The sequence below is a fragment of the Lolium perenne genome, chromosome 7 (assembly GCF_019359855.2).
Source record: "Lolium perenne isolate Kyuss_39 chromosome 7, Kyuss_2.0, whole genome shotgun sequence".
Classification (NCBI taxonomy): Eukaryota; Viridiplantae; Streptophyta; class Magnoliopsida; order Poales; family Poaceae; genus Lolium; species Lolium perenne.
The window spans coordinates 167,220,735-167,247,444 of record NC_067250.2 but is presented as its reverse complement, the minus strand read 5'-3'; the positions used below and the strand labels follow the sequence as shown (position 1 = coordinate 167,247,444).

The following is a 26,710-nucleotide window of genomic DNA, read 5'->3' as shown; positions in this document are numbered from 1 at the left end:
GTTGATGAAGAAGGGGATGCCTTGGGCATCCCCAAGCTTAGACGCTTGAGTCTTCTTGAAATATGAAGGGATGAACCACGGGGGCATCCCCAAGCTTAGGCTCTTCACTCTTCTTGATCACATTATATCACCCTTCTCTCTTGACCCTTGAAAACTTCCGTCACACCAAACTTCTCATAAACTTCATTAGAGGGTTAGTGCATAATCAAAAATTCACATGTTCAGCAAGGACACAATCATTACCAACACTTCTGGACATTACCCAAGGTTACTGAAAGTTAATGGAACAAAGAAATCCACTCAACACAGTAAAAGAGGCAATGCGAAATAAAAGGCAGAATCTGTCAAAACAGAACAGTTCGTAAAGACGAATTTTTTAGAGGCAGTTAACAGGCTCAGATGAAAAAGCTCAAAACTAATGAAAGTTGCGTACATATCCGAGGATCACGCATGAAAATTGGTAGATTTTTTTGATTCTTCTACAGAGAGATCTACTCAAATTCGTGACAGGTAGAAATCTGTTTCTGCGCAGCAATCCAAATCTAGTATCAAGTTTACTATTAGAGACTTTACTTGGCACAACAATGCGATAAAATAAAGATAAGGAGAGGTTGCTACAGTAGTAACAACTTCCAAGACACAACAAAATAGTAGCAAAATAAAAACATGGGTAATCTCCCAAGAAGTGATTTCTTTATAGCCATTAAGATGGGCTCAGTAATTTTAATGATGCTCGCGCAAGAAATAAGAGTTGAAGCAAAAAAAGAGCATCAAAAGAAAATAAGAAACACTTTTAAGCCTAAACCACTTCCTATGCATAGGAATCTTGTACACAAATAAATTCATGAAGAACAAAGTGACAAGCTTAGGAAGATAAAACACGAGTAACTTCAAAATTCTCAACATAAAGAGGGGAAACTTAATATTATTAAAATGCATATAACCATGTTTCCCTCTCTCATAATAACTTTCAGTAGCATCATGAACAAACTCAACTATATAACTATCACATGAAACATTCTTATCATGAGCTACATGCATAAAATTATTACTCTCCACATAAGCATAGTTCTTACTATTAATTGTAGTGGGAGCAAATTCAATAAAATAGCTATCATTATTCTCATCACCATAATCATCATATATAGGAGGCATATTGTAATCATAATTAATTTTCTCCTCAATAGTAGGTGGACTGAAAATATCATATTCATCATTGTAATCATCATAAATGGGAGGTAAAGTATCATCAAAGTAAATTTTCTCCTCAAAACTTGGGGAACTAAAAATATCATTTTCATCAAAACCGACCTCCCCAAGCTTAAATTCTTCCATGGCATTAGCAATAATAGTGTTCAAAGAGTTCATGCTAATAACATTGCTACAACTATTTTGCAAACAAAGTTCCATGGGTTTTTTAATTCTCTCTTCAAACACATCATGTCCTAATTCAATATAAAATTCATAAAGATCTCTAATTCTTTTGTTGTTTTCCATTATACCTAACTAGTGAAAAATAAAAACAAGAGACAAAAAGATAAAATTGCAGAATCTAAAGGAGATAGCTTCGAGCACTCACACACCGGCAACAGTGCTAGGAGATAGCTTAGTAGTCGGAGGATGTGAATACCTTTTACCTTACCTCCCCGGCAACGGCCCCAGAAAATAGCTTGATGTCTACGTGTGCTTCTATTCTTGTAGACAGTGTTGGGCCTCCAAGAGCAGAGGTTTGTAGAACAGCAGCAAGTTTCCCTTAAGTGGATCACCCAAGGTTTATCGAACTCAGGGAGGTAGAGGTCAAAGATATTCCTCTCAAGCAACCCTGCAATTAAGATACAAGAAGTCTCTTGTGTCCCCAACACACCTAATACACTTGTCAGATGTATAGGTGCACTAGTTCGGCGAAGAGATAGTGAAATACAAGTAATATGGATGATTGTAAGTAGCAATTGCAATCTGAAATAAAAATGGGAGCAAGCGAACATGTAGCAGAACTTGTTGGAAACGGTGTTTCAATGCTTAGAAACAAGGCCTAGGGATCATACTTTCACTAGTGGACACTCTCAACAATGATCACATAACTGAATAAATAAATGCTACTTTCTCACACTCTCTTGTTGGATAACAAACACCATTCATTGTGTAGGGCTACAAAAGCACACCTCAAGCCGGAGTAAACAAGCTCCACAACATCCGGAGTTCATATTAAAGTAACCTCTAGAGTGCATAATAGACCGTTGCAATTTAGACCGAGTACTAACATAGCATACACACTGTCACCAATTGTTGCCTGCCAAAACCCACCGGCGAGCAGCGACGAGCAACACGAAGAGCCGGGAGGCTCCCAGGACTGCTGGTGGGCCCTAGTCCCTTGGGCGACGGCCCGCAATGCTCTGGCACACGTCCTGACGGTCGCAAGGGCGTGCCACCTGACCTATACCTGGTCAGGAAGGTGTTTGATCGCTTCAATTAGTTTCCTGCATGGTAGACACGTAAACATTAAATGAGCCTCGATCGGCTCTCAGGTTACCCTGCTCATCGGCTCAAAGAGCCGATTGACCCATGGTTCAAATTAGATCTTGCAATAACATGGGTATCCTGCTTCATTAATATAAAGCTAAATCGATCTACGACAGTTTAGGGTTTTCACCGTATAACCGGAACATCCTACGCATAGTTGAGCCTAGCAGATACGAAAGATGATGGAAAACTAACCCTAAAAGAGGCCTAAAAACCAACACGGAGTCGATTCCCGGAACATCCCTTCTAGGATCGGCAAACCATACCTAACGCACTACCGGATCGTTCAACCCGTTTGCAAGGCCTAACCATACGGATATTAAACTAATCCTTGAAGAACAAGGAGCAACTATAACAGATCAAATCTACTAAATAAAGATGAAGCAAGATGCCGCCCTTACACCTAAGATAGGTGTAAGGGCAGCTAGATATCGAGGGGCAGCATAGCTAAGCAAGCATATCAGAAGAACAACGATGCAAGCCCCAAAACATCTACGATAAGTAGTGTTACTCGCCATCAACAAGGCTTCAGTACGAGCAACACCAGATAACGAATAAACCTATACTGCCTAGATCGCAAGATGCGATCTAGGCAGCATGATGCTTACCCGGAAGAAACCCTCGAAACAAGGGGTGGCGATGCGCCTAGATTGTGTTTGTTGTGAACGTGATCGTCCTCCTTTCTCAATAACCCTAGGTACATATTTATAGTCCGTGGACTTTCTAATTCGGGAATAAACCTAACCGTGTACGAGCTAAACTCTATCTCTTAATTCTAATCTACCATAATATACAGATACACGGGCAATCTAGCCCAAACTCTCGTACAAAGCCGCTTCAGAGACACTTTATATGCAAGTCCTCTAAGCCCATCTCAATCACGGCCCATCTCTTGATCCGGTTAAAACCTGGCGATAACACATGCCCCCCTGGTTTTGGTAATGATAATTTCAAAACCACTCTATTTTTTCTTCGTAGGGTCACGTCGTGGCAGAGCAGAACCGTCACAGTATCCTTCATCATGATGCCTTGCCTTCTCAACTTCTCTGCACGATTTGACAGTTTTGGCACCATGTCCTCGGAAACCGCCGTAGCATTAAATCTCCACTATATCCCCTTTATTTAACCGCGCCGAGCAGTTCGCTTCCTCATCCCCCCGCTCCGCATTAGCCATCGGAAAACCCTCCTTCGCACCATGGATTCCTCCTCCTCCTCCTCTGGGACATCGGGTCTTTCCTCCCTATCCTCTTCCTCTCGTGACCCGACGCCGGAGTGGGGCTCGCTAGCGGCGTACGATATCCTCGCCCCAACGACGTGGAACAAGGAGGATCACGATTCCTCCGTCTGGTCCGAGGATGACAAGTCCTTGACCGACGGAGAAGACGACTTCCAGTTCCTCGTCGATGGGGAGCTGGAGGCGGAGAGCGAGGATGACTCCTTCTCCTGGGACGACTTCACCTCCTCCGACGAGGAGGAGGAAGAGGAGAGTGACACCTCCTCCGACGAGCCGCCGGCGAAGCGCTTCCGCGCCGGGTCGGACGCCGCCACCGACGACGACGACGATGACGAGGAAGAGGCCCCTGCCGAGGGCTACGGCAGCAGCGACGAGGAGCTCGCCGGTAGCAGCGCCGACGGCAGCCACGACGGCGACGACGAGGGCAGCGACGGCCCTTAGACTAGGACTACTAGCATAGGACTAGTAGTAGCAATCAGCTCTTCTTTTGTTCTTCCTCTCCTGAGCAATCAGCTCTTCTCTGTAAAAATCCTCTTTATTAATGAAGAAAATGTTTCTATGTCGATTTTGCTTTCATGTTAATTTTGCCGATTGTCAAAGCAAGTCAACGCGCAAAGAGCCGATGGCAACGCATCGGCCTTCACCACAAAACGCGAGTAAGGCCAAATCAGTTGCCTATTCGAACGGTAACCTACAACCCTTATCTGAAAGAGCAAACTCAGATCCCCAAATCGCCGCTCGAACAGACCCAACTTACAGCCACGCGACTCCCAGATCTCGATCGCGCAGACTCAACTCCATAGCGAATCCAATGGCGGAATCATCCAACGCCAACACTGCGGTCTCTGGCCTGAAGGTAATCCTCAACCGCTCCTCGCTATCCGAGCATAGTATTAGAAGTAACAGCAAACATCTGAATTAATGTCTCGTTCCGTCGTTAATTTTTAGGTATCAGACATTCTACTGCCGCATCCCTCTCTTCCAAATTCTCTCTGTCTTGGCCCTCGTTCTACCGAGAGTCCTGCCCATTTGATTTCATGTGAGGCCAGTAGAATTCCCTTCGTGAACCAGAATTTAGATCTAACTTCCTGGACCGACTGGTTACGAGCCTGGCCTAATCCTCCCGAAGATTGGGTTTCATGGTACAATAGAATATCCAAAACTCACCAAGCCACCCGGGAAACCACAGGAATAGCCGATGCTCTAGCTTTATCACTGTCTCCCCTTGAGAAACATGAAAACCTTCTGAAAACCATCGGCTACTTTTGGTCTGATGCTTTGAATTGCTTCATGTTTGGCCATGGCTCCTGTAACGACCCCGGATCTGGTAGGATCCAAAGTCCCTGTGATTAAACATGCTAGTCCCTGGATCATTAGCTAGCACTCACAGTCGATGAATTATCATGTAAAACACAAGTCTTTATTACACGATTTGAATAATCCAGAGTACAAATAATTACAACTTGCATAGCCAAAGGCTAGCTCAATACAACGGAAAACGAAATAACATCTTGGAAGTCCCATCAATGCAACAGGCTGGTTGAGTGTAGACTCACGACCTACGCATTCTCACAAGTCGTCGAATAACCTGCAACATGAAAAGTTGCAGCCACGAGAGTGGTCAATACTTTGAATGTATGGCAAATTACACCAAGAAGGGGAAAATTGACTAAATCTACATGCAAGGCAGACAAAAGGAGGCTTGAGTTTTATTTGCGTAAAGCCAATTTTTACTTAGTAAAGAGAGAAAATCTTTTACCCTACTTTGCAAAATTTTGATAAAGTAATATTGGCCGAGTGGAGCACATGGATATTACACACCAGTGTCCAAATCAACCTAACACTTGGATATGACACACCAAGTCCCCGAGCACTTGGATATTACACACCAAGGCCCCAAAACCCACCTATGAACGATATTACACACGCCATAGGGTTTTGAAAATTCTTTTGAAAAGAGAGAGGAAATCATTCAGAGGCTCCATCCTTCAGATGCTCAAATTGTCCTGTTACCGTGGACACGGCTGATCGATCAGGTTAACACTCTCGAGAGGTTGCGCGCTTTACACACAATTCACAACCAAGCCTTTTTGCCAAAACTCTTCATCTTCATTAAGGCCAGGACGAGGTCACGACGAAGCTTTCCTTAGCAGCCCCTCTACCTTCCGGATCCGCCCGTGCCCAAAATTCCTCCCAATGGCGGTACCCAGGCGAGGTTTCCCACTAAGTACTTAGCCAAGACAGAGCCCATATTGTATTGTGGTTGCACTGGAAGCTTCTGACATCTGGAACATGGCAGACTTCTTTGATCCTGGGCGGCAGTCCTCCACCAATCTCCACTCGTTGTCCCGACAAAACCATTCCGCCCAGAAGAAAACTTAGTTTTATTTTGAAGGAGACTTTTGGGAGAAAAGTTACGCTCATAAACAGAGCTCAAGTACTTAGAAAATTTTCTTGTTTCGAACCCCTTTTGATATTTACGTAGCATAAGCATAGCACATAGAAAATTTTAGGGATTCCTATGGCCATCATATCAAGTGGAAATATTTCTAAGTAATATTTCTACTCATGGCAATCTACAAAATAGCACGCGAACTTGTAAAATATTTACCAAGAAATCTACCAAAACATCCTACACATGCATACTATTCATTTGAAGGAAAAAGACATGCATAGAAAACTTGGGACAAAAATTTGAACAAAGGTGTAACTTGCCTTAGTAAAATTTGATGATGATTTCTTCCTCGTGAACTTTCTCTCGCACTTCGAATAAATCTAACGCATAGAAAAATTACACGCAATAAATAAGCATTGCAAATAGAAATCCAAATAAGACCCATAATCATGTAAAACAAAGAAAAATGCAAAATAATATTAAATTACATATTTATTTCGTGTTACAGTAGTTATGTGTTCCAAATATTAGTTATGGTCATAAGGATCAATTTGCAAAAGAAATTAATTTAATAAGATTTATATAACTCTAAATATGTTCAAATTAAGGTTAAAACTTCCAAAATTCAACCATGCAGATTAATTTTTCATAAATTCGAAATTACAACGTCATGCTGTAGATATTAAAATTATAAAACTAACGCAAAAAGAATCGATCAAAACGGAGTTACGGTTATTTATTTATGATTTTTCAAAGATTTGTTGTTTTCGCGATTTAAAACTCGTCGCGACGAACGTGCTCCATAGGATCTAGATCTGATGACTCATGATACACCTGTCTCCGAACGCTTCATTGATCTTCACGCGGCTGCGACTTCGATGGTTGCGCGATGTGATTCAACCAAAACAATTTTTAAAAAGAAAACTACTGATGCCAGGAATTTAATTCATAGGAGACTCACGGATTTGAAGATACTAAAACTAAATTCAAATTCAAAATTTAAACTTACAGATTTGAAAATTCTATAATTAGAAAAACTAATACCAATAGATAGACTTTTAATTACCAGATCAACGCAAGAAAAATTATTCAAAACTAAGATACAGATTTGTAGTTATGAATTTTTGAAATCTGACATGAGCTACCAATCTACCAAGCTGATCGATGATCAGTACATGCCTGAGGGAAAAAAAAATAAAGCAATGTGGCCACGCATGATAGGCTGTACCGGTTCAGTGATCAGTGATGTACATTGTATTTTCTACGATGCTGGGGCCGTGGCGTTACCAGTGATGGTCGACGACGAGACGGACGCGGTGATTGGGCGTGGATGGCGACGTTGCTGAGCGGCTTCCGGCTCTAGGAAGGTGACGGCGAGGTGCAGATCGAAGAGACGATCCCGTACACGTCGTCTTCAGCGACCCTCCTTGTCCGGAACAGCGGTGGTTCCTGGCTAAACTTCTTCGTCTCCGGCGAGCTCCAGCGGCGTCTCTTCGCGTTCCTGGTGCTCCTATGGCGAGGGAAAAAGTCAGGAAAAAGGGAGGGCAAGTAATATAAAGCTTGGAGAGGAGAGGAGGCTCGAGAAGGTCCTGGAACCTCGAGTTCGAGCTTAGCCACAGCCGTAATCCCGCGAGATCGGTTCTGAGCTCGTGGAACGATTGGGCTGGGATTTTCGAAAGAAAACGAACAGGGTCGATGCGTGGGCATATATAGGGGAGATAGACGTGGAGTAGGGGCAAAGAAATCGACCGAAACGGGGCGATTTTTCTGGATTCTTGCATGTACGGGATGAACTCGTGTTCATGTCAAACTCTGGCGAGAGGAACATGATGACAGGTGGGGTTACAAGAGCAAAAAAACATAGAGGAAAGGTGGGCTGCAACGGGATGCTGCTAGCTGCGCTGGCCAGGGCCGGTCTGGCACAGCGGCCATGTGCGTGCGTGCGCGGAAGGGCGTGTGCTGGGTTGGCTCGAGCCTGTTTGGTCGTTCCTTTTTTTTTCTTCCTTTTGCTAAGCTTTAGATTTGTTTAATTACAAATTAACTATAGAAAAAGTTGTAAAATTTAAAATAGTTTTGTTAGACCTAATGAACATTGTTCCAGTCTAAAACATAATTTGCAAAAATCTTTTCAAGCCTTTTGGCCATTAAAGTTGTTTAGGCAATATTTTCAAAAATATATTTTAGGGTTTAATTAAATACATCGATCAATCAATCAAACAATTAAAACAAGATCCGTTAAAACACAAAAGTATTTTGTTCAATTATACAACATAAAGTAACACTTTTAACATCCAAATGAAAATGAAAGTCATATTATCTTCTCTCTTAAAATAGGCGGTAGAGACATTTAGAAGGTTCCACGAATTCAAATATAAAAGACATAAAAATCAATCGGGAAATTAGAATAATAATCCACCATAATTGGAAAAGTCATTTTATTCCCTCTCATTAATAATTCAAGTATGGTTGGATGAAGATTTTATATGTCACTCAACTTTAACAACTTGGATAGTCATGTTAATCCACTCATATAAACAAAAGAATAATAACGCAACGTTGGGAAAATTCAAACAACTCATCATAAATCAAAATTTCTTTTCATTCGTAATTTCAATCAAAGTCAAACAATTCAATCAACTTAATTTTTTAAATTTTAACATTCCAAAATTAGGAAAATTTTGGGATGTTACAGATTACCACCCTTAAAAGGAATCTCGTCCTCGAGATTCGAGAAGGCTAGAAAAAAAGGGTTTGGGAAGAGACTAGGGTGCTACCACCCTTAAAAAAAATCTTCCTATGGATTCACTCTAAAGCCTCGTCTTATGTTGGTAGCTCTATCTTTTGACTTCTTCAAAGATCCTATCTTCAGGATGTCTTAATGTCGTTGTCTTGTCACATATGGATGAAGAGGTGATGTTGTCTTGGTACCCCCTCAATGTGAAGATTGCTTCTTGTTGGACTCAAGGTCTTGCTTCTTAAAACAGAATGTCGAGTGCTCTTCTCCGAGTTTTAATTAAGATAGAAGATCATGTCCGTTGTTTCGTAGTACTTCATGTTTTCGATGTTCTTCTGGTCTCCAAGTCATATCCACATCGTGAATCCATTGCTTCGGGGTTTAAGATAGAGGAGAATAGACTCTAGGAGGAAGAGGAAAGATACCTTGATACCCCATACAAACAACTTTATTTTGAAACTTTTGTTGTTGTTGTCAACAAAATAAAAAAAATGACAACTCACATTTTATCGCTCCTAACTTTGTAGCGGAGTCTATCTAGGTTTGGTTCCTAATAGGGAACTTGAAATCTTCATAGTCTTGAGAAGTGTCTTTGTAGTCTTTAAGTCTTCTGAATCTTCATAGTACTTCAAATTCTTCGGAGTATTCAGTAGACTATCGTTGAAGCATCATTGGCGGGAACATTGTAGATCTGACTTGGTGTAAGATATCATCTTGAGAAGTCTGTTGAAGTGGGTATGGATCAACTATTACTTTTGAAAAGAGAAGAGATTAGAAAATGTTCATACTCTCAAGATAGAAGATGAGTAGTACTAGAGTATTTCATAAATTACTTAAAAATTATTAGTCCTAAGGTTTTTCATGGCTAAGGTCACGTCCTACAGTCAACATGTGCTCTGATACCATCTGTAATGACCTTGGATCGGGTAGGATCCAAAGTCCCTGTGATTAAACATGCTAGTCCCTGGATCATTAGCTAGCACTCACAGTCGATGAATTATCATGTAAAACACAAGTCTTTATTACACGATTTGAATAATCCAGAGTACAAATAATTACAACTTGCATAGCCAAAGGCTAGCTCAATACAACGGAAAACGAAATAACATCTTGGAAGTCCCATCAATGCCACAGGCTGGTTGAGTGTAGACTCGCGACCTACGCATTCTCACAAGTCGTCGAATAACCTGCAACATGAAAAGTTGCAGCCACGAGAGTGGTCAATACTTTGAATGTATGGCAAATTACACCAAGAAGGGGAAAATTGACTAAATCTACATGCAAGGCAGACAAAAGGAGGCTTGAGTTTTATTTGCGTAAAGCCAATTTTTTACTTAGTAAAGAGAGAAAATCTTTTACCCTATTTTGCAAAATTTTGATAAAGTAATATTGGCCGAGTGGAGCACATGGATATTACACACCAGTGTCCAAATCAACCTAACACTTGGATATGACACACCAAGTCCCCGAGCACTTGGATATTACACACCAAGGCCCCAAAACCCACCTATGAACGATATTACACACGCCATAGGGTTTTGAAAATTCTTTTGAAAAGAGAGAGGAAATCATTCAGAGGCTCCATCCTTCAGATGCTCAAATTGTCCTGTTACCGTGGACACGGCTGATCGATCAGGTTAACACTCTCGAGAGGTTGCGCTCTTTACCCATAATTCACAACCAAGCCTTTTTGCCAAAACTCTTTATCTTCATTAAGGCCAGGACGAGGTCACGACGAAGCTTTTCCTTAGCAGCCCCTCTACCTTCCGGATCCGCCCGTGCCCAAAATTCCACCCAATGGCGGTACCCAGGCGAGGTTTCCCACTAAGTACTTAGCCAAGACAGAGCCCATATTGTATTGTGGTTGCACTGGAAGCTTCTGACATCTGGAACATGGCAGACTTCTTTGATCCTGGGCGGCAGTCCTCCACCAATCTCCACTCGTTGTCCCGACAAAACCATTCCGCCCAGAAGAAAACTTAGTTTTATTTTGAAGGAGACTTTTGGGAGAAAAGTTGCGCTCATAAACAGAGCTCAAGTACTTAGAAAATTTTCTTGTTTCGAACCCCTTTTGATATTTACGTAGCATAAGCATAGCACATAGAAAATTTTAGGGATTCCTATGGCCATCATATCAAGTGGAAATATTTCTAAGTAATATTTCTACTCATGGCAATCTACAAAATAGCACGCGAACTTGTAAAATATTTACCAAGAAATCTACCAAAACATCCTACACATGCATACTATTCATTTGAAGGAAAAAGACATGCATAGAAAACTTGGGACAAAAATTTGAACAAAGGTGTAACTTGCCTTAGTAAAATTTGATGATGATTTCTTCCTCGTGAACTTTCTCTCGCACTTCGAATAAATCTAACGCATAGAAAAATTACACGCAATAAATAAGCATTGCAAATAGAAATCCAAATAAGACCCATAATCATGTAAAACAAAGAAAAATGCAAAATAATATTAAATTACATATTTATTTCGTGTTACAGTAGTTATGTGTTCCAAATATTAGTTATGGTCATAAGGATCAATTTGCAAAAGAAATTAATTTAATAAGATTTATATAACTCTAAATATGTTCAAATTAAGGTTAAAACTTCCAAAATTCAACCATGCAGATTAATTTTTCATAAATTCGAAATTACAACGTCATGCTGTAGATATTAAAATTATAAAACTAACGCAAAAAGAATCGATCAAAACGGAGTTACGGTTATTTATTTATGATTTTTCAAAGATTTGTTGTTTTCGCGATTTAAAACTCGTCGCGACGAACGTGCTCCATAGGATCTAGATCTGATGACTCATGATACACCTGTCTCCGAACGCTTCATTGATCTTCACGCGGCTGCGACTTCGATGGTTGCGCGATGTGATTCAACCAAAACAATTTTTAAAAAGAAAACTACTGATGCCAGGAATTTAATTCATAGGAGACTCACGGATTTGAAGATACTAAAACTAAATTCAAATTCAAAATTTAAACTTACAGATTTGAAAATTCTATAATTAGAAAAACTAATACCAATAGATAGACTTTTAATTACCAGATCAACGCAAGAAAAATTATTCAAAACTAAGATACAGATTTGTAGTTATGAATTTTTGAAATCTGACATGAGCTACCAATCTACCAAGCTGATCGATGATCAGTACATGCCTGAGGGAAAAAAAAAATAAAGCAATGTGGCCACGCATGATAGGCTGTACCGGTTCAGTGATCAGTGATGTACATTGTATTTTCTACGATGCTGGGGCCGTGGCGTTACCAGTGATGGTCGACGACGAGACGGACGCGGTGATTGGGCGTGGATGGCGACGTTGCTGAGCGGCTTCCGGCTCTAGGAAGGTGACGGCGAGGTGCAGATCGAAGAGACGATCCCGTACACGTCGTCTTCAGCGACCCTCCTTGTCCGGAACAGCGGTGGTTCCTGGCTAAACTTCTTCGTCTCCGGCGAGCTCCAGCGGCGTCTCTTCGCGTTCCTGGTGCTCCTATGACGAGGGAAAAAGTCAGGAAAAAGGGAGGGCAAGTAATATAAAGCTTGGAGAGGAGAGGAGGCTCGAGAAGGTCCTGGAACCTCGAGTTCGAGCTTAGCCACAGCCGTAATCCCGCGAGATCGGTTCTGAGCTCGTGGAACGATTGGGCTGGGATTTTCGAAAGAAAACGAACAGGGTCGATGCGTGGGCATATATAGGGGAGATAGACGTGGAGTAGGGGCAAAGAAATCGACCGAAACGGGGCGATTTTTCTGGATTCTTGCATGTACGGGATGAACTCGTGTTCATGTCAAACTCTGGCGAGAGGAACATGATGACAGGTGGGGTTACAGGAACAAAAAAACATAGAGGAAAGGTGGGCTGCAACGGGATGCTGCTAGCTGCGCTGGCCAGGGCCGGTCTGGCACAGCGGCCATGTGCGTGCGTGCGCGGAAGGGCGTGTGCTGGGTTGGCTCGAGACTGTTTGGTCGTTCCTTTTTTTTTCTTCCTTTTGCTAAGCTTTAGATTTGTTTAATTACAAATTAACTATAGAAAAAGTTGTAAAATTTAAAATAGTTTTGTTAGACCTAATGAACATTGTTCCAGTCTAAAACATAATTTGCAAAAATCTTTTCAAGCCTTTTGGCCATTAAAGTTGTTTAGGCAATATTTTCAAAAATATATTTTAGGGTTTAATTAAATACATCGATCAATCAATCAAACAATTAAAACAAGATCCGTTAAAACACAAAAGTATTTTGTTCAATTATACAACATAAAGTAACACTTTTAACATCCAAATGAAAATGAAAGTCATATTATCTTCTCTCTTAAAATAGGCGGTAGAGACATTTAGAAGGTTCCACGAATTCAAATATAAAAGACGTAAAAATCAATCGGAAAATTAGAATAATAATCCACCATAATTGGGAAAGTCATTTTATTCCCTCTCATTAATAATTCAAGTATGGTTGGATGAAGATTTTATATGTCACTCAACTTTAACAACTTGGATAGTCATGTTAATCCACTCATATAAACAAAAGAATAATAACGCAACGTTGGGAAAATTCAAACAACTCATCATAAATCAAAATTTCTTTTCATTCGTAATTTCAATCAAAGTCAAACAATTCAATCAACTTAATTTTTTAAATTTTAACATTCCAAAATTAGGAAAATTTTGGGATGTTACAGCTCCATGACACCAACTCTACTAGAAGTGGCCATGATCACTGGTCTAGACATTGCATCCCCGAGCCCCTCTGCTTTTATGCTGCCAAAGGTCCCTTTCACACTCTCTTCTAAGACAGAGTGCACAAACTGGGGTGCTTATCTTCGACGCCACATGAAAAACAAAGGCCCTGTAACAGAGAAGGAACACACGGCTTTCCTGAATTTCTGGTTGGAACACTTCATATTCTGTGGCCCTTCACTTGCTCCAACCAAGAATTACCTTTCCTTGGCCTATGAACTTGCCAGAGGCACCCAGCTCGGTATTGGCAAACTGTTCCTTGGAGAGGTCTATCGATACCTCCAACTAATGTCTGTCAAACTGTTTTCCCAAAAGACAGTCAAAACAGGAGGTCCCTGGTGGTTTATTCAGTTATGGGCTCAGCTATACTTCCAGAACCACATCCCAAACTTCCCACTTCTGGCCACTCGCACCTTTCCAGATGCCAACGGGAAGCAAATCCGATGCACTAGCTACGGTCAAGCTTTGTACAGCCTTCCAGGCAGTAAACTGATTCCCCAGGAAGCATCAAAATGGTAAGCATTTTCTTCCAAGGCCTGGACAATCCTCTCTTCTTCCCTTACACGGAATCTGAGCATTTTGAGAATCCGGTCTCCTTCAGGCTAGACAGCTTTGCCGATGACACCAGCACCCGGCAATTGTATTCTACCATGATCCGTCCCTGCTTTCTTCCAGTGGGCATGAGCACCTCAAACAGGATCATCAAACCTGGTTATGAGTCCTATCAGCCGGTCGTAGCGGCCCGGCAGTTTGGTCTTGGGCAGGTGTCTCCCCATTTCTTCCTCCATCACTTAACAGAGAGTAGAGCTGACTTGCCCGATATCCTCACTAGTCAGAGGTGTTACTCTTTCTTTGATGCTCTAGCCATCCCAATCCCTCACAACCTCTCTTTCACCTCATCAACCGATGGTTTTGAGACCTGGTGGTCAATGTGGAAGACTCATGCCTTCAGGAGAGCTCTAGGACCATTGCTGAAAAAACTTGATGTTGAATATGATATCCCTGCAGAACAGGTACCACTACTCACAAATTATCTTGAAGTGGCTTACAATGATTCCTTTCCTTTTATAATCCTGCTCTGTATTCTTGTAGCAACAAGACGGTCCAGCACCTGTATATGATGATGGCTCCCCTTTCAAATTCCTCCCACCAGCTCCGGTGGTCCTCTTCTGCAAAAACTCACCACCTTTGAAAAAGGTCGTGATGCAGAGCCAGCCGATTTCACCAAAATCGGCTTCCAAGAGCAGAGTATCTTCTAGGCCAGCTGCCCCCCGAGCCTCAGCTAAGGCGAGAACAGCAGTGAGGAAAGTAGCTGCCAGGAAGACCTTGAAGCGCCAAAACCCAACCCCAGCCCAAGAAAGTTTGCACGTAAGCTGATCCATGCCTTGGCTGGTTTCATTTATCCTTCTAGGCTTCTGCATCATGCTTGTATTTCTTTTACAGACCTCTACTGAAGAAAACTCCAGCGAGGAGACACAGTCCAGTCGAAGGGACTCGAGCTCGGGCAACTCTGGGAAAACCACCACGCAGAGTCAGCCAGACTTGCCACCGTCGGCTTCCAAGAAAAGGTCAGCTCCTGAACCTGCTGCTTCCCAAGCTCCAGTCGCAGCGGGACAGGGCGGATTACGCACAAAGAGCCGATGCATCAAGAGAGCTCGCAAGGAACCGCAAACCTCTTCATTAAACTAGGAGATTTCGAATGTAATTACCCTCCATACTCTCCTTGGTTCATATTTCATGCTAACCTATTGCTGTTCTCATCGGCTAACCACTTCCTTTGCAGACTGATGACACCTCTAGTGGGGAAGTCGAGGAAGTACTGATGCCATCCGCCACCCTGGACCTAGCACCTTCTAAAAGTGTAGCCGATAAGGTTGCCAACTTGGCCAAGCCCACAGCAGAAACACAAGAGCCGATCACCTCTTCATCGGTTGTTCCTCTGGTCTTAGGAGAGGTACACTCCCTTTCCTTAGCTCTACATTCCTCTTTCGCTGTATTCTGACGTTGTTCTTGCTGTTTGTCAGGGTTATGACCTCTCAAGCTTGCTAACGTTCGACCCTGAATCCATCGAACCAGCTCTGTCTAAAGCAAGTGAAGAGTCAGGACCCAGCACTACACACGGTCAACTCCAGCATCTCAAGGCCCTGCTCTCCTCCTCAATTGAGACATTAGTTGAAGACTCAGAAGAAGTGAAGAGCATCCTTGAGGACATCCAACCACATCTCCCGGTGACGTTGCAGGTGAAACTCTGGCCGGTTGTGACTTTGTCTGCCTATAGGTCAAGGGTGAAATTGGCTCGTCAGAGAATTGGCCTACGCCACGCCCAACTTCCGTTGAAAGCCGATATCGCAGACAAATGTCAGCGGCTTAATGAGAAAAAGGCAGCTTTGGACGCCAAAATTGACACCTCCGTCAGCACTGCTGAACTTGAGACCTTGCGAAAGGAGTTGGAGGACCTTGAAGAGAGGGTCCGGGCCACCAAACAGCTCATCCAAGATAAGGAAGCTCTTATTGCCCACTCCCACGAGGAAGCAGAAGGCCTCAAAGCTGAACTGAAGACTGATCTGGCCGAAATACGTGCCCTGAACAAGCAGCTGGTGACAGGCCAGGACGAAGATGATGAGGCCGAGATCACCGAGGTGGATCGTGTTCGTGCTAACGCCCTCCATGCCCTTGAGGCATTCCTTCAGTAGAGCCTCTCTATGTAACCTGATAACTGCTCAATTGAGCTTGTACCTCTGCTTGTAACAGTTTGTACCTCTTGAGTCGATGGCTGCGCATCGGCTTTTTATTCTAAAGTCGATGTCTGTGCATCGGCTGTACTTAAAAAAATTTATTTTTTATGGCTGATTGATTTATGCATCGGCCCCCATATTTCGATGTCCATCATCCCACATATTTGGGAAGTATTTCTTGAGATGCTGGCCATTGACAGCCACTGGGCACCTACTTCGTAGCCTCGTACCTTATCTGTTTAAGTGCCCCCCGAGCCGAATCTTTCAAGTAATTGAAGATATCGGCTCTCCAGTCATCTTACTATGACTACGTGACGTGCTTGTGGTGAGATCATTGCTTTTTATTTTTTGGGGCCGATCGCAGGGATCGGCCTTGCCACGTACGTCTACTGACTTTGGTCTTGCTACTCTGTCAGGCCGGTGGATAAGACTAGCCTCACCCCGTTTTTTGAAGCTTCGATGCGCTCACAACCGTCCAAACTGATTCCAGAGATCGGCTCTTGGTCGTCTGCATCCCAAATATTCATGCCAGCTAATGAGATCTCGATCGAGTCATCTGCATGAACGACCTCCACTTCATCTCCATCCCACTGTATCAGGCATTGGTGCATCGTGGATGGAATGCAGCAGTTGGCGTGAATCCAATCCCTCCCTAGCAGGACAGCGTAGGTGCTTTTGTTGTCGACGATGAAGAACGACGTAGGGATGGTTTTCCGGCCTACGGTTAGATCCACGTTCAGAACGCCTTGCGCTTCTGATGCTTGGCCGTTGAAATCGCTTAGTGTGACGTTGGTCTTGATCAGATCTTCGTTAGAGCGTCCCAAACGCCGTAGCATGGAGTATGGCATTATATTGACTGCCGCTCCCGTGTCAACCAACATCTTGTTGACAGGCTGCCCATTGATATAACCTCTTAGGTACAGGGCCTTCAAGTGCCTGTAGCTCCTCTCTCGTGGTTTTTCAAAGATAACCGGCCATGGGCCGCAGTCAAACTGTGCTACTGGCACTTCTTCAGTTCTTGGAGCATAAAACTCCGATGGCAGTATGAACACCATGTTTGTATCAGCCGATGCCTTTGCATCGGCTTTTGTCTGCTTGGGGCGCCATTCTTTCTTTTGCGGGCGCGTCTCCGTCTCCAATGTTTGCTGAATTTTCAAGGCCAGATCGGGCCGTGCTTTCCTCAACGTGTACAGGTACTGCGTTTCGGCTTCCTCCAAGTTACGTAGCCGCTGAACCCTACGCTTCTGGGAATGACTGAGTCCATCAGGGCACCACCTTGGCCGGTGGTACCTATCTTCTTCTTCCTCTTCTGACTCCTCGAAGTCTTCATCTTGAGATGACTCAGCTCGTTTATTCTGAGGTGGGAGAGGCCCTAGACGCTTGAACACTGAAAACTCACTTGTGCCCTTCCTCTGCTATCTACATTCTGGGCAGTTGTCGATTGTAGGCAATCGGCTCATTCCTGAGTCCCAGTAGTGCTTAAAGAAAAGACAATCCCAGTGCCTGTCCATGTCTTCCTACTCTCTTGACCTCCCTTTAGCGCGGCGTTCATATCCTTCGTCGTCTCTATCATATCGACGATGTTTTCTATTGTCTGCATCAGACCGACGATATCTGTCGTCATCTACGTTGTACCGCTGGCGTCGGTCGTACTGATGCTCATATTTGTTAAGGAGATGCGCGGAGAGTGGTCGTTGGTACCGCACGCTTCTCACTTGTTCCTCGGTGACGTACCGTTTATCATCATATCGGGGCCGGTCGCGTGGATCGGCCTCCTTCTTATCCTTGCCACGGGAGTGACTGCTCTCCTCTTTATCTTTGCCATGGCGGTCTACAGGCCCTGCCATGTTGATATCGAAAGAGAAACCCGGCTGACGCCTCGTGGAATGATTGAGCTCCACCATGTTGACGCCAGGAAACGGTTGCATGTCCACTTTCATGGCAAACTGACCGAAGATCAATCGGCCTTGTTCTATCGCCATTTGAATCTGTCGACGCAACTCTTTGCAGTCGTTGGTGACGTGGGTGAACGTGTGATGCCATTTGCAGTATGGTCTCCCGTTCAACTCTTGCACCGTAGGGATTTTATGGCCTTCGGGTAACTTCAGCAGCAAATCAAAAATCTGCTCAGTTTTGCTTATATCAAAGTCAAACCCTTTTGCAGGCCCTGGTTGTTTCACCCATTTGCAGGACACGGGTACTGCCCCCCGAGCCCATTTAGCCACGGCGACTTCCTGATCTTCTACAGAGTCTTCAACTTCTTCTGCCTCGACCAGGCCTATCGGGCGCTTGAACTTGTCTTGGTACAATTCCGGGTGGCGCTGCTCATACAATGTCAGTTTCTGGACCATGTGGGCCAATGAATTGTAGTCCACTTGGAAAGCCAGATCTTTGATCGGTGCTGCGAGACCCACCACTGCCAGATCGACTGCTTCTTTCTCGGTTAAACGAACCGAATAACATCGGTTCTTGACAGTCTTGAAACGCTGAATGTAATCAGACACCGTCTCTCCCCGCCTTTGCCGCACCTGCGTCAGATCGGCAATGCCAGCTTCGGTAGCTTCTGAGTGATATTGTATATGAAACTGCTCTTCCAGTTGCTTCCATGTCCGGATTGAATCTGGTGGCAACGAGGTGTACCACCCAAAAGCTGGTCCTGTGAGAGACTGCACGAAAAACCTTACTCGTAGCGGGTCTGATACTGAAATCATGCTCAATTGTGCCAAGTATCGGCCCACGTGCTCAATTGAGCTAGACCCTTCTGATCCACTGAACTTTGTGAACTCAGTGAGCCGATACTTGGGCGGCAGCGGGATCAGGTCATATTCGTTGGGATACGGCTTGGAATAGCCGATTGTTCTCCTCTTTGGCAGGATACCGAACTGGTCTCTCAAGATTGTACTGATTTGATCCACGGTATGAGCTGCAGGGGTTGAGCTTTCATGACTCGTTCCGGTGGCATACTTAGCTAGCCACGCTTGTTTATCGGCGTCTGCTCCAGAACTCCCTCCTGCTCCAGCAATCCCTCCTGTTGTAATCTGGTTCGTGCGCGCCCAGTTATTGCAGTCCGGCACGTATATGCACACGTATCCATGTGGGATCTCTTTGGGCGGCTCATACAGGAATTGGTAATCGCCAGGATCACCTCCAACCTTGTAGACGATGTATGCCGGTGAACCCTGTGGCTCTGGAGCTGCAAGCATGAATGGCAGTTGCGGTCTGGTGTGGAACGGTATTTCTCCCTGGTGAGTCCCTAGGGTAGGTCCTGACGGAGAATACTGATGCTTCATGATTTCCTGAACCACGCGAAGCGCAACACGCTCGAAAGCGTTCACCAGGCTCTCAGAATGACGATGTAGAGAATGAGCCACCATATAATTGGTTTCCTGGCGCAGGGCTCTGGTGCGTTCCTCCGAAGGAAGAGACAGATCTACTCCATCGAGCACGCCTTCGGGTGTGAATCCTTTGAACCTAATGCCATGTGAACGGGTTTTTTCGAAAGAGCCGATGAGATCGGCTTCGAAGAGAGCCTTAAGCTCATCATACTTCTTCTTGTGCTCTTCAGGCAGATCTTCGTACTTGACTGGTTCGTCCGACATCTCAGCTGCAGATGTTGACGTGGTTGCTGCAGATTGTCCCACCGAGCGTGCCAGAAAGTGTTGCCTGCCAAAACCCACCGGCGAGCAGCGACGAGCAACACGAAGAGCCAGGAGGCTCCCAGGACTGCTGGTGGGCCCTAGTCCCTTGGGCGACGGCCCGCAATGCTCTGGCACACGTCCTGACGGTCGCAAGGGCGTGCCACCTGACCTATACCTGGTCAGGAAGGTGTTTGATCGCTTCGATTAGTTTCCTGCATGGTAGACACGTAAACATTAAATGAGCCTCGATCGGCTCTCAGGTTACCCTGCTCATTGGCTCAAAGAGCCGATTGACCCATGGTTCAAATTAGATCTTGCAATAACATGGGTATCCTGCTTCATTAAGATAAAGCTAAATCGATCTACGACAGTTTAGGGTTTTCACCGTATAACCGGAACAACCTACGCATAGTTGAGCCTAGCAGATACGAAAGATGATGGAAAACTAACCCTAAAAGAGGCCTAAAAACCAACACGGAGTCGATTCCCGGAACATCCCTTCTAGGATCGGCAAACCATACCTAACGCACTACCGGATCATTCAACCCGTTTGCAAGGCCTAACCATACGGATATTAAACTAATCCTTGAAGAACAAGGAGCAACTATAACAGATCAAATCTACTAAATAAAGACGAAGCAAGATGCCGCCCTTACACCTAAGATAGGTGTAAGGGCAGCTAGATATCGAGGGGCAGCATAGCTAAGCAAGCATATCAGAAGAACAACGATGCAAGCCCCAAAACATCTACGATAAGTAGTGTTACTCGCCATCAACAAGGCTTCAGTACGAGCAACACCAGATAACGAATAAACCTATACTGCCTAGATCGCAAGATGCGATCTAGGCAGCATGATGCTTACCCGGAAGAAACCCTCGAAACAAGGGGTGGCGATGCACCTAGATTGTGTTTGTTGTGAACGTGATCGTCCTCCTTTCTCAATAACCCTAGGTACATATTTATAGTCCGTGGACTTTCTAATTCGGGAATAAACCTAACCGTGTACGAGCTAAACTCTATCTCTTAATTCTAATCTACCATAATATACAGATACACGGGCAATCTAGCCCAAACTCTCATACAAAGCCGCTTCAGAGACACTTTATACGCAAGTCCTCTAAGCCCATCTCAATCACGGCCCATCTCTTGATCCGGTTAAAACCTGGCGATAACACCAATAGCTATGAAAGGGGGAATAGATCACATCAATACTATCATAGTAATAGTTAACTTCATAATCTACAAGAGATTACAATCATAACCTACGCCAAGTACTACATGATGCACACACTGTCAACTTTACATCATGGAGGAGGAATAGACTACTTTAATAACATTACTAGAGTAGCACATAGATAAATAGTGATACAAAGCTCATGATCACATAAAGATCACACCATGGGAGAGAGAGATGAACCACATAGCTACCGGTAGAGCCCTCAGCCTCGGGGGAGAACTACTCCCTCCTCATCATAGGAGACAGCAACGGCGATGAAGATGGCGGTGCTGTCGATGGAGATGACTCCGGGGGCAATTCCCCGTCCCGGCGGCGTGCCGGAACAGAGATTTCTGTCCCCCGAAACTTTGTTTCGCAATGGCGGCGGCTACGGAACTCTTCGTGGAATATGACTTGACGATTTAGGGTTTTCGCGGCGGAGAGAATATATAGGCGGAAGGGCGGCCTCGGAGGAGCCAGGGGGTGCCCACACCACATGGCGGCGCGGCCCCCTATGGTGTGGGTCCCCTGCTGGCCGCCTCCGACTCTCCTTCGATGTTCTGGAACCCTCCGAGGAAAATAGGAAGTTTGGATTTTGTTTCGTCCAATTCCGAGAATATTTCCTGTGTAAGATTTCTGAAACCAAAAACAGCAGAAAACAGGAACTGGCGCTTCGACATCTTGTTAATAGGTTAGTTCCTGAAAATGCATAAAAATGATGTAAAGTGTGAACAAAACATGTAGGTATTGTCATAAAACTAGCATGGAACATCAGAAATTATAGATACGTTGGAGACGTATCAACAGTCCATTTGTCTGCCGTGTGATCCTATATATGAGGCCTCTTTTTGTTTGTCTACTGCATTGGCCAATGACTGAACAATGGCACAATAGAAGGCAAGGTGTTGCCCTCAAACTTAGTCGTGTGTGTCATTACTTGCACACTAGACTTAGTTTGAGGGCAGTCCCTTGAGCTGCCGTGTGTGCCAATGTATGATGCCTCATTAATGTTTTCAATGTTCGTTTTCATCTATACTTGTGAGCAGACACACCTATAATGCCATGTGTTCTTGTGTCAGACTGAGAAGCTCAAGCTTGGGTCACCTACTAAGACCTCTGACGAGGGACCGTCGAAGAAGCAAAGAGCAACTAACGTCAGCCACTTCCAGGAGAACGTAGGCAGGGCCGGCCCTGGCATGCCAGGGCCCCGGTGCAAGACAAAAAAAAAAGGGCCCTATACAGAAGCAATAGAGATGGTTTTTATATTTAATTTAGTAGAAACATAATTATTTAACATAATTCTTCTTAAGTTCTCAAAGAAATACTCATGATCTTATCGGTGATAATGTTCAACTCACAAAATATCTACTCATGATCTTATTACATTTCAGCTTAAATTTGTGCTTGCACTCCACATGTATGGTAAATAAAATTTTATAATCAATAGATAAGCTCAACATGCAATGACTTCAGATTTGATGAGCCAAGCAAAAAACCATATATTTCTTTGAAAACTCCAAATTCCTTGAATCTAATTTCTTTAATGAAGTATTTGCACACAGACACAAATACAAGCACAAGATGAATTAGAACATGCAAGTAAAAGTTGAAACAAATGCACCTCGAGCCAGGATGCTGCTCCGATCGCTGCCCCCCGGCTTGCCGGCGGGCCCGCCGCCGGTCCCCTCTGTGTGCGGCTGCCGATTCCTCTAATCCTCTTGTCCCTCTCAAGCATATAAGGATTGAGGAATGATGAATGGGGAAGAAGTGGAGAAACCGAATCGAATTAGATGAACAAGAACAAACTAATCTAGAAAAATATATAGAAATGGATGTACGTTAATCTGGGAGGGATTTCCGTTGAATTAATGAATCATGATCTCCTCCATTATTCCCTCTAGAACGGCTAGAAATCTCAAGATGAGAGAGCCCCATCATCGTTGCCTCGGCGGTGATTGGGCGGGGAACAGAAAAATGAGAGGGAGAGGAGAAGACGATTTACTACTACGATGCTAGACTGAGTTAATGCGGCCGACTGTATTTTCTTTATCGATGCACATGAATACAGTTAAGACTCCAAACGTGGGCTGATTTTGACTTCATAACTTTTTTTCCAACCGAGCCAAGCAGCTAGCTGGACCGTGCCATGTATCAGTATACGTAACATTCCTGGGCGAGGGCCCCTAGCGAGCGGAGGCCCCGTGCGGTTGCACTGGTTGCACAGGCTCAGGGCCGGGCCTGAACGTAGGGCCGGACCAGTTCCTGCGCATTGTCTTCAGGCCCACCTTCAGCTGGCTCCTGATCCCTCAAGATTTCGTCAAGTGGTTCGGAGAAATCCTTTCGAACATCATCATGAAGACCAACACTGACTGCAACTGGAGGATGACTACGATGAGACAGGGGCTGACGCATACATTGACTAGGGGTGGGCGGGCTTCGCCTTCACCCATCAACTCAAGGTAGGCTAGTTCCTCAATCTTCAATTAGGTCTCCTACTTCGAGTACAATGTGGTCATCTTTGACCACACCTGCACTGAGGTGATGAGCAGGTGCATGTACCATGGCGATGCCACTAGGTGTGTCGTCTTCGAAAATCATGTCTGAAGCTTACCTGGTTTTGTGTCGCTGCTACCATGTCGTGTCTAGTTGTTGTTCATGTCATGTGCTGAACTATGATCGTCTCTGCTGTGTCCTGAACTATGACCGTGTCTGAACAATGGTGTGTCATCAACTTGTGTCGTCTATGATCAGTGCTAAGTCTGTCTGAACTGTGATTATGTTCTTGCTTGTGCTGTTGATCGCTGCTAGCTCACCACTGAAAGAAAGAGGTAAGCAGAAGCGAATTTTGGATTGCAACCAAACAACAGGGGCGCCGTTCTGTTCTGCTACTAGGCCTGAAAAACAACCTACCAAATAGGCGGAGCCTAAATCTCCACGGGGCCAAAAAAAATCTGTGCAAACCACCAAACAACGTGACTTTTTCTAGCCCATGTCTTATCACGCATGGGTCTTCTTCCCACTGCGCAGTGATGCAGGAAACTGCTGCGGACTACTAAACGCGCCCATAAATACCGTCAGGCATATGGATATGGCTTTGCATTCTACGAGTTCGCTCTTGTGTTCTCCACCCTCGCCCCCGAACCAACCAGCACGACCAGAGCATGACACATCCACAACGGTTGCACTTGCAGGTGTCCATGTCTTCCCCGCTGCCAATATCCCTCTCTTCTCCGTCACCAAGAGGGCCTCATTCGTTTCGTGTCATCGCTACGGGATTGGGGATTCATAAGTAGAATTGAGTGGTATGATTATCCCCCAATTTATGTGATCCATTCAAACTTCAAGGTTTTTTTTTTCTTTTTTCAAAACTTTCACGACGCGTGCAATGTAGCCACGTTGTCATGCCCATGGCAATAGCACTTACATCCTAACACGTCAGTTCATTGCATTGTACAACTCGGTGGACTAAAATGTTTCTGTCAGACAACGTGTTTGTTACCCGTATAATCTATTATATACTATTTTTTTTAGGTAAAATGAATTAATCTATTATATACTAAAAGCAAAATAAGAATGCTTAAAGGAGACACCACGTTAATCCACATGTACTTAAATTATTTAATCTGTTGACCTTAATTATAATGGTTGAGATTTAAAGTTAGAAAAGTTACGTACACTAGTATGTACAACCTGTCACGTAGGTTGATTTATCCCGTCCGAAAGTCACGTTTAGGATGTGGTCTCCCGGAACCAAGCAATCAGGACGTGATATGGATGTGGTCTGATAGAAAGGAAAAAAACTGTTTGTTGATGATTTGTTCCTATACGACACCAGGTGCAGCATGCATGTATGTTGGTCCGTTTAACATATAAGAAAAAAACAATAGCAGCTGATTCATTTCCATCTAACGTGTTCCCGTTCAACATAAGGAGAAATATATAGGATATTTTCAAAGTACGTAGATTGTAGCTGCCTCCGTTCAACAAAAAGATAACTAAGCATCTATAGCTAGCTTAGTTAGACTATGGTTACAATGTTACATGGCAAATCTATACCCCTAATAATAAAGGGAGAAGCGTTTCCGCGGTTTGCTCCGTCGGTTTCGTCCGTTCTATGCTTTGTTCGTGCTGAGTCCGATTTCGTCCATCGTAGGCGTTGTTGATTTCTTCTTTTGTATCGTACACATCTTTCGTCCTGCCGTGCGTCTGTCTGTCTCGAATCGTACGCCGCGTGGTCACCTTTTAGAATTCACTGTATTTGGTAAGAAGAGGCCAGGCAAGAGACAAGTCCATCCCCACGTATGCTGCAGCCGCCCACGTTAGCAAATACTCCCCTTCTCCATATCCGTGTAGTACTCAATTTCTAATATTAATGACAGAGACCCATCCAAACTCCGATATCCCGAACCGAGCCTTCAAATATCGGAGCTATCGCTCGGCCGAGCCTCTAGGAATCGATCAACCTTGACGATGGGCGGGGGCGTGGCTCGCATGGACATCGCATGGACAGAAGGCGGGGATCGGGAAAACAGCGACACGCTAGAATCGTGGGGCGGCGCTGTTCGTCGATCGGTGCCGGAGCGCCAGTACGGACAGGTGAGATGGAGCGCAAGGACGCCGGTTCATGATTAATATAGGGTCGGCGGCTAGCTCGTCAGCATGTTTCCCACCTTTCTCATGGTGTTCCCGTCGCCTCGAGGTGTCGGAGCGTTCCACCTGAGGCGCTAGATTGAATTAGCCCTCCGTCGCTTCCTTGATGTCGACAAGTCGACAGTCTCAACAGTTGTCCGGACGCGTGTGCTGGGTGACGTACGACTAGAACGAGGCGTACCTCATGGTTATCGACATGCGAAGGAGTTCTCTAGCAACGTCAGGCTGCTCGCCATCATACTTGGTACGCAATGATCATGATGAGCAAGGACGGGGAGCTCCAGATCATGGCCATGGACCATGGTGCGAGAGTGGGCGCTCCATGTTCGGCGTGCCGACAGAAGCAGATTGCTTGCCGCGTGGCCGGCCAGCTTGCTGCACTCGCGATTATTTAGGTTTAGATGTCTGTTTCGGAGGTCGATGATCCCGTCAATTACTGAGCGGAAGCGCACCATTCTAGAGGCCTTCATAACCTCTGAACAAACTAGATCAACGAACTTGGGTTCATCTAATTTTGATTTACTTTGGCTGAGTGTACATGCAATCCTAAAATCGTGGATCAGCTCCTTCGTGCTCGGTTCTGGAAGAGCAGTATGAGTGAGTGTATATCATTGCCTGGTCAGTTGATAAAGCCCTTTCCTGAAGTTACAGGCGTAACCAGTTTTTGCGTTAAGTATGGGAAGAAGAAGCACACGACATTTGACTAGAAGGTTAGTATAATTGTACACTGATTTTTTTTTGAGGAAAGTATAATTGGACATTGATACACGAAGAAGAAAAGTATGTACACACAGGTCTGATACCCTGGCAATCAGACCGTGGTGTGCTTGGGCCGAGACA

The 26,710-nt window shown here is 44.4% G+C and overlaps 2 long non-coding RNA genes across 2 annotated transcripts; both read right to left on the bottom strand.

The window, feature by feature from the left end:
* Positions 1–5,158: 5,158 nt before the first annotated feature.
* Positions 5,159–8,053, bottom strand: LOC127301004 (uncharacterized). Its single transcript, XR_007851790.2, has 3 exons — positions 7,746–8,053; positions 7,437–7,659; positions 5,159–6,529 (listed from the first exon to the last, which is right to left on the bottom strand). It is a non-coding gene; the product is annotated as an uncharacterized lncRNA (long non-coding RNA).
* A 1,807-nt stretch (positions 8,054–9,860) lies between these two features.
* Positions 9,861–12,716, bottom strand: LOC139829965 (uncharacterized). The gene is made up of 4 exons (XR_007851789.2): positions 12,477–12,716; positions 12,168–12,390; positions 11,200–11,259; positions 9,861–10,070 (listed from the first exon to the last, which is right to left on the bottom strand). It is a non-coding gene; the product is annotated as an uncharacterized lncRNA (long non-coding RNA).
* Between the last annotated feature and the right edge of the window lie 13,994 nt (positions 12,717–26,710).